Below are 9645 nucleotides of genomic sequence, written 5' to 3'. Positions count from 1 at the left end.
TGTGTACCTATTCAAGTTTGTTCTTTTGATATATTCCATCATCCAGTGCAGGTATCATATTTCCCCACTCACCACCAGTCGTGGGAGCAATAAAAACAAGAATACACTGATGACGTGACTAGCTAATAAGCCTACTGAGAACAGTATAAGCTAATCATCCATCTGTTGTGTGAAACTGAGCAGGTGAGCATTTTTTTTTTTTTAATATTGTTTAATTACTTGCCACATGTTCAACATTCCTGCTACGAAGGAAATACTGTAATAATTTCATTTCCAAAAGAATGAGGCCGTAGCTTTTGATGGCATCTGTTTAGGTAGAAACTTACGCTTGGACAAACATCCTATTCCTCAGAACTTAGTGAATTATCCCAATTCTGATTTATATATTAATCAGAATTAATTAATTCTGACAAATTCTGACAAATTTTTAGTATATCCAATCAGAATTAATTAATTCAGTAATTTCAGTACATCCAATCAGAATTAATTAATTCTGATATACTGAAATATAAATAATACTATACTTGATCACGGGGAAATGACCTCTCCTCAATTTGTGCTATTTAATCCGATGAAATTTGCCTGCCTTTACTATTTGATCATTAGAAATCCCCAATGTTCTGCTCTTGAAGTGTCCATTGCTGATAAGCATTACAGGTAAAAATAATTAAATGTAGATATATAGGAAAAGAACACACGACCAGATTGTTGAAGAATGCATGAGTGTTCATAGAATGAGATAAGGAAAGAGTACAGCAATATGGTTTTTTGAAAGCCTTCCATTTACTTGAAAGTCTTCAACCCAGCCAACTGCAGGACACCGAGTGGCAGTGGCCTCCTGAGAGACTGGAACCTGAATCCAGCGCCTTGGACCGCTCGGCCACACTACCCTGTTTTGCACATCCAATGCACATACCTTAAGAAATTCATCCATGGTTTCTGTTGAGAATTGTTTGTCAAAAGCAGTCAACAACCCATAACCCAGAGGTCGATGGATTGAAACCATCCTCTACTATTTAGACCTGTATCTTCTTTGGCACAGTGCTGCGGGCAAAATATCCATTAAATAAATACTGTAATTTTGTCCTGAATACATTTAACGTTTAAAGCACGGGTCCCCAAACTACGGCCCGCGGGCTGGATACGGCCCGTGGCCATGTCTGGTCCGGCCCCCTGAAAAATAAAAAAAAAATTTTAAATTGGGTTTTGTTTTTTTTTTTTTTCAATAGTGTTATTTATTTCCTGGCTTTTTTCTGTGAAGAACCCAGAGAGGGTTATTTGGTTATTATCTATTTAATTAATAGATTTATGATTATATTATATTATATTATATTATATTATATTATATTATATTATATTATATTATATTATAATTATTTTTATTCTATTTACTTTTGTTCCGTGAAGAATCCAGGAAGGGTTATTTGATTGTGGCTTTCTGAAAAACAGTACATTATTACATTTAGGCACTCCTGCAATCGTCACACCTTTTCTGTTACAAACTGACCCTGGCCCCCCATCAGAGAAGGGAAAAGTTATGTGGCCCTCACAGGAAAAAGTTTGGGGACCCCTGGTTTAAAGAAACACGTGGTAATTTTTCAGTTTTGATCCATTTTAGCGACACCGGTGGACAAAAGCCTTAAAGTGCTTGTGACACGAAAAAGCATGTTTATTTCATAACACACGCGGTATTTTATGCTCCTGAATGATATGGACCGCTTGGATGTGTGTGGAAGCGATCGCTATATTTATTTAGTTTTTTGAATCCCGCGCCAGGAAAATGAGTGACTTCCGGCTTCGGTCTCGCATTGAGGAGGAGGGCGCTGTGACGTGTACGGTAGAAGACGTCCTCTTCACGCTACAGTGTACTGTTGTGTATGAGGACGAAGGATTCAGCTGATTTTGCGGATTAATACTTTTATTTTTTGCATCAAGCCAGCCAAACGGCTGCAGAAAAATCATTCTGTATGCGGGTTAGGCGTATGCGCCTTTTTGGAGTTTCAAAAGGTTCCCATTCACCGTGGATATTTACTGTGGGACCATTGGACTTACAAGGAAGTGAGTAAACATCTTGTTTTGTATTATGTCAAATACGAATACAGTGATTACAAAGTAAACACTATAAAATTCCTTTAAATAAAGGACTACTTACGTTTGATCATTGATAGGCATGTAAAAAGCTATCCTCACGCTCATTAGCAGTTAGCTATTAGCACGTTAGCTACACAACAATTCCAGCCACCCTCCTCCAGGGAACGAACTGTAAATTGCTCTCCGCCGGGCGGTTTGCCGATCCGCAAAGAAACTCGACAACCGGGTCGTCATGTCAAATAATCCAGGCTAGTTATGTGTGATTTTCCACTTTGAAGACTTTGAAACATCCCTCGGTTCGGGTTAGCATGTCGGCTAGCCGTCACTCCTTCTGGTCTGTTTACATTCTCCGAAGCCGGGGAAGGGAAATGACATATGTCCGATTTAGGTGTCATAAAATATCGTTCGGCAGGTGTGACAGTAAAGGTAAAGTCGACTGTTTTGACCATTATGGAGTAATTTTGCCATGTCGTCTTGAATAAATGGATTTTTATTATTTTATATTCCATTTAGCACAAGTTATTTGTCATGACCATGCCATTTATTTAGCAATTGGGGAAAGTACTTGGGTAAAAAGAATATCCTGTAAAAATATTGAAGTAAAGAGACAGAAACAATGACATTTTGCCGCTCTCTTCGTCGCGTTTTCCTCATTGTGAATAGTTCCCCCTCGACGGGCTGACTGGTCCTTCTCAAGCCATTTATATAGCTATTGGGGAAAATACTTGGATAAAAAGAATATCCTGTAAAAATATTGGGAGTAGAGAGACTGAAACAATGACATTTTGCAGCTCTCTTCGTCTCGTTTTCCTCGTTCTGAATAATTCCCCATCAATGGGCTGAATAGTAAAACCAATGAGCCTAGTCTACCGCTGACGTCATCCACCTGTTGGGGACGCTAAAGCCCTATAATTGTAGGCGTGGCTAACCGGCAGATTAAAAGACTAATTTCTCTTCATCTGTGCTTTGCTAAATTGTTGTATATGGTCGAATCGTCTCAAAATATGATTCTAATTCACATAATAATGCCATTTAAGACTTTTTTTCTGGTGTCGTATGCTTTAAGGAAGACTGCGTTTCCCAAGAGGACCAGCGCTGCGTTTCCCATGAGGACTAGCACACACACACAAAGTGTCGTGAACTCATCAATTAATCAAAAATCAATCTCCCGATCGCCATCATTTCTGTGTCCAGCTGCTGTGTGACGGATGAACAGTAATAAAGAAGTGAATCTAGTTGTTGCTGAACAATAGTATATGACGGTTAGCAACCGTGTGGCTACCCCCCCAACAGAACTTGTTAGCGTTGGGCAACACGGGGGAATGTACGCCGTAAAGCAGTCAGCACATTTGTAGTTTTTTTTATGTGCGGCAGGGTTCCTGCCACCCAGAGGTGGGTAGTAACATGTTACATGTACTTCGTTACATTTACTTGAGTAACTTTTTGAGAAAAATGTACTTCTAAGACTAGTTTTAACAAGCCATACTTTTTACTTGAGTAGATTTGTGAAGAAAAAAACACTACTCTGCAACTTTGGACTACAAAAGAGTCGTTACATTTTTCCTCATGATTTTATATAAATATATATACAGTTGTGGTCAAAAGTTTACATACACTTGTGAAGAACATAATGTCATGAATCTCTTGAGTTTCCAGTTATTTCTACAACTCTGATTTTTCTCTGATAGAGTGATTGGAACAGATACTTCTTTGTCACAAAAAACATTCATGAAGTTTGGTTCTTTTATGACTTTATTATGGGTGAACAGAAAAAAGTGATCAAATCTGCTGGGTCAAAAATATACATACAGCAGCGCTAATATTTGGTAACATGTCCCTTGGCCATTTTCACTTCAATTAGGCGCTTTTGGTAGCCATCCACAAGCTTCTGGCAAGCTTCTGGTTGAATCTTTGACCACTCTTCTTGACAGAATTGGTGCAGTTCAGTTAAATTTGATGGCTTTCTGACATGGATTTGTTTCTTCAGCATTGTCCACAAGTTCTCAATGGGACTTTGGGAAGGCCATTCGAAAACCTTAATTCTAGCCTGATTTAGCCATTCCATTACCACTTTTGATGTGTGTTTGGGGTCATTGCCCTGTTGGAACACCCAACTGCGCCCAAGACCCAATCTTCGGGCTGATGACGTTAGGTTATCTTAAAGAATTTGAAGGTAATCCTCCTTCTTCATTATCCAATTTACTCTCTGTAAAGCACCAGTTCCATTGGCAGCAAAACAGCCCCACAGCATACTACCACCACCGTGCTTGACGGTAGGCATGGTGTACTTGGGGTTAAAGGCCTCACCTTTTCTCCTCCAAACATATTGCTGGGCATTGTGGCCAAACAGTTCAATTTTTGTTTCGTCTGACCACAGAGCTTTCCTCCAGAAGGTCTTATCTTTGTCCATGTGATCAGCACCAAACTTCAGTCGAGCCTTAAGGTGCCGCTTTTGGAGCAAGGGCTTCCTTCTTGCACTGCAGCCTCTCAGTCCATGGAGATGCAAAACACGCTTGACTGTGGACACTGACACCTGTGTTCCAGCAGCTTCGAATTCTTGGCAGATCTGCTTTTTGGTGATTCTCGGTTGAATCTTCATCCTCCTGACCAATTTTCTCTCAGCAGCAGGTGATAGCTTGCATTTTCTTCCTGATCGTGGCAGTGACAAAACAGTGCCATGCACTTTATACTTACAAACAATTGTTTGCACTGTTGCTCTTGGGACCTGCAGCTGCTTTGAAATGGCTCCATGTGACTTTCCTGACTTGTTCAAGTCAATGATTGTTCAAGTCAATAATCACTCACAAGAAATTGCTAATTCTTGTTGCTGTATGTATATTTTTGACCCAGCAGATTTGATCACTTTTTCTGTTAACCCATAATAAAGTCATAAAATAACCAAACTTCATGAATGTTTTTTGTGACAAAGAAGTATCTGTTCCAATCACTCTTTCGGAGAAAAATCAGAGTTGTCGAAATAACTGGAAACTCAAGAGAGCCATGACATTATGTTCTTCACAAGTGTATGTAAACTTTTGACCACAACTGTATATATATATATATATATATATATATATTTCTTTTAATTTTCTTTTATTTTTTCCTAGCGATGCTATTGCCAAGAGTGGTGCTACTAATTTCAACAATGAGACGTCACAACAATAATCACATGACTCCATTACACCAATCAGACACTGTTCAATCACGTCTTTAACGTACCGTAACAAATGAAGTAGTTCACATAGAACGCTCCCCGCAACATGAAAGAAAGCGCGGATTTAGAACTCTCCCAGTTTTTATTTGGCACCGATTGACCACGGAAAACCGGAGATATGATCCTTTTAATTTCATAATAGTAACTATGAAGGAACTACATACAGTATTTACTTTAAACTAGGAACTATTTTGGAACTAGAACTAGAGGGCAGGGCACTTATGCTCTTAGGACAAATGATGGTTCATTACTGTTTTTTTTTTTTATCTCTCTTTAATGACATATATATGGCGGAAAACACTCAGGTGACTTGAAGTTCTGCTCTGAGACCCCCAATTTGGCCAAATTTCAAAATCGTCCGATATGCATGTGTGATACATCATTGGAAAGCTTAAAATCTCAATTTTCTGGGGGAAGAAAAACATTTTGAACAGGAGGGCATTTAATTAAAAAAAAAAAATTTTAAACAGCAAAATTCTAACTGGAGGGGAGAGCACGTGAGAGCATAATTAAAGACGCCATGATTTTAATGAGATCGCGTACTTACCTGTTTTCGATCTAAAAACTCCATGTAGCATGTATCACCGAGTGTCAAAACACAACTGTGAATGGCCACAGCCGGATTTTGGGGGGATTTTATGGCTGAAACATGGTAATATAACAAGGGTCGCGATGCAGAAATCGCCGACATCGAAGAGTGGTCGAGATGTTCTTTTTCATTTATTTACCCTTTTAAACATTTTTTTCAATTTTTCTTTGTTTGGATTGATTATTTATCATCTAAAATATTGGGGGAAATGCAGAAGTAACAAAAAAAAAATACAATTAAGCCATAGTTATGAGCAAGGGCGTAGGTTTGGTCTCAACATTGGTAGGGACGATATAACAGCATAACCTGCATTTACACTTTTTGCTGGGGAAGGGACATTAATTAAACCAAACCGATTGGGTACATTTCTTAAAAATAGCTAGATGCAACATTAAAAAAAATTTTTTTTTTTTTAAAAAAGAAAAATTCACGGGAGAAAGCCATTTGTCAAAATGCTTGCTCCATGTAAAGGAAATTTACAGTGGTTGTGTTTTTTTTTTTTTTTTTTTTTTTTTTTTGGGGGGGGGGGTGTAGAAGATACATTTTAATTAGGGGAAAAAAAATACACAAAATGCACAGTTGAATTAATGTTAAGAGTAGAAAACGTACAGAAAAACACCTCTAAGCACCATTCTACTCGAGTTTTACAGGTTAGCAAGTTTACACAGTTTAATGTTATGCTAACTCTATGGCAGGTCGGACTTTCAGTAGCAAAAGTAGTAGTGTGTTCCCCACCTCCACAACAACTACGTCTTTTTACATTACTTACAGCGGCTGCTGCTGCTCGTCAAAAAAAAACCTTCTAATATCCCTCCTCTTCAAAGGGGGCGGAGAAGGCGGCGTGTCGACATGTATTTCTGCCGGTATTGTGTGAATGTGGGGGTTCTAGTCATCAGCCAATCAAACGTGCGTTTGAGGGGGAAAAAATGGACTGGCACATTCAGCAAGTGAAAAGGGTTAAATGTAAGTCTGAACGTAATGAAAGTACTTCATTTAATAATGGTAGGGTCAACTCTATCCTTACAACTTATGGGAAAACAACCTAAACTACCTATATAACCGAACTCATTATATAATGCAAATAAGGTTGCTTAAAAGTTGGTGGGGACAATTGGGCATCCTGAAAAGTTGGTAGTGTTATGTTCCTACCGTCCATATGCAAACCTACGCCCTTTGTTATGAGGTAGATATCCGTGACTTTTTTACAGACGCTAATTTTTTCATTGTGACATAATATGTTTAAAAATTTAAAATCTGCGAGTGAATAATTTTGTCGTTTTTTTTCCTACACAATATATTACACATCAATTAATGATTCTAAGCTAAAAATGACATTTCGAATAATTGATACGATTACTTACCTTCTTTTTATGGCTAGGTTGAAACTAAAGCGGTTGCGCAACGTCTGTAAACGGGGGTTTTCAGAGTAAAACGGACAATTTAAAAATAGTTCGGGGACTTATTGCGCAAAGAATCTGCTATGGCAGCATATAAACATATTGTTCTATCACACAAGTTCTTTTGGCTTAAAATACAGGTTTATTTTAAAGAGGGGTGCAAGAGCAGAAACTGCTTTTTCAATCTTATCTTGTTTTCCGCCATATATATTTTTTTTCTTTTGCTTAACGTGGTTATGTAATGGGTTATTGTACAGTATCATAACGACAGTTCATATAGTTAAGTTTGTGCTGAGCTAAAAAAACAAACAAACAAAAAAAAAACACTATTGTTTAAAAAAAAAAAATCAAACAAAAATAAGCAGTTACTCAAAATGTTACTCGTTTCTTGAGCATTCTTTTCACTGGATGCGTTTTATCTGTTCTTGAGTATATTTTTTGGATGACTACTTTTACTCTTACTTGAGTAATATTACTTTGAAGTAAAAATTTTGGCTTCTCTACTACCCACCTCTGCTGCCACCCTCTTCAAACTTAATTTTTGCCGGTGAAAGCGATACAGACCCCCTTAAGATATAAGAGCTTTCATTCAACTAGTTGTCAGTCGACATATCACAAATGTTATGAAAATATTTTATAAAGATTGAAAAGCTACCTAGTGTTGCCTTAAGTATATGTAGTGCATGTATTAGTTTTATATTAACTTAAAGCCGTTAGTTTACTTCACCTTAATAAAAAAAAAATAAATAAATAAATTTTAAAAACCAACAATCAATTCTGAATGATCACACATCTTCATCCTAGCTATCATTTAGCTTTATTTTTTGGAGTGTAATCAGGTTGGCTCCCGTACTCGCAACATTTAAAACACATTTGGAGCATCTCTAGAAACACTCATATTCTACAATGGTACTGCTTTGTTCCAGTTCGCCCGGGGAGAGAAGAAGAAGAAAAAAAAAAGAAAAAAAAAAGTCAGGATCTGTGAACGTTTATTGAAAACCAACAATGTTATAAGATTGTACAGCTTGTTTATGAGAAGCCAAGCTTTTTTGTAATTGTTATCATACAAACCACTACCAAGCAAGCAAGAACCACTCTAAGCGTGTCTGGAGTATGTTGACATGACAGAACAGATTCTAGGATTCCACATCAAAGCTGTTGGTAAGTTTTGCATAATCATTATTCTAACAATCTGTATATATTAAATGCCATCATTTTTTTTTTTTAATAAACCACACTCAAAAACAAGGTTAGGTGTTAGAAATACTTTAGAAAACAATGGGGTACATTTGGTGACTAAATTTCCAGGTTATTTCCATATCAATATAAATGGTTTTAGTGTTGCACCGATACAGCACAAAAATTTTGGGGAGTACAAAGAAAAAAACATGCCGATGCTGTGCAATGTGTACTTTTTAAGATGGTTTCCAACCGCTGACTGCCCAAACAAAGAAGATATATTTCCAATTGTATAGCATCCAATCCTTTTGCTGAGATTTTAAATGAGTTTATCAGTAGTAGACATCAAATTCATTCGTAGGAGGGATGGCACCCTCCCACTTCAATACATTGGATGTCTAGCGCTGTCAATGCAGCCAATGAGGTAAAATATAAAAAAAAAAGTGTTTTTCCTCTGACCAGGATACACCCTCCCACCAATTAGTTTTTTTTTAACCAGACGTCATCCAATCCTTTTGAAGCAGTGTCTGACCAAGCCGTGACAGCAATTACTTTACGGTGGCGTATGCAATAAGCAAGTATGTTTTTTGTAAAAATGTATCGGTACAGTATTGGCATCCTCCAATATCACAATGGTATCGGTGCAACACTAGCGTTAACGCAGGTTTCCTTTAATTTAAGAAATAATAAAACTGAAGCCAAGCAACTAGGAAGCTTGATACAGTGTTCTAATGTAGTGTTTGCTTGAAAGACAACCATAAAACCCAGCAAGCACTACATAAACAATCAGTTTGTTGAGACCAACAGGAGCCCTTTCCCCAAGTTAACCAAAAGCACTGCAAGCATAATCCCAAATGTTTTTTTTTTTTTTAAAAAAAAAAGAAAAAAAGAAAATACGCACAAGTGCTTTTTTCCCCCAATAAGAGCCAAGTAAGTCCAGTCTGGAATTTAGAACAGAATCGTCTGGAGTGAAGTCGAGTTTTTCACATCAATTTTGTCACCATGTAATATAAATGATGACAGTGTTGAAACAGAATTATTGCCAGCTTGGTTTTCTGGAAAGCAGAACCACTTGGAACAGTAAATTGTGATCAACAAGGGTTCAGTACTCCATTTCAGTTATTTCACCACTCTTTTGTACCCCAGTGCAAAATCTGGTCTCTCCTGATTGGGTA

This window comes from Corythoichthys intestinalis, chromosome 3 (genome assembly GCF_030265065.1).
Source record: "Corythoichthys intestinalis isolate RoL2023-P3 chromosome 3, ASM3026506v1, whole genome shotgun sequence".
Lineage (NCBI taxonomy): Eukaryota > Metazoa > Chordata > Actinopteri > Syngnathiformes > Syngnathidae > Corythoichthys > Corythoichthys intestinalis.
The sequence above is the reverse complement of the archived record's forward strand: the minus strand, read 5'-3'. Positions refer to the sequence as shown.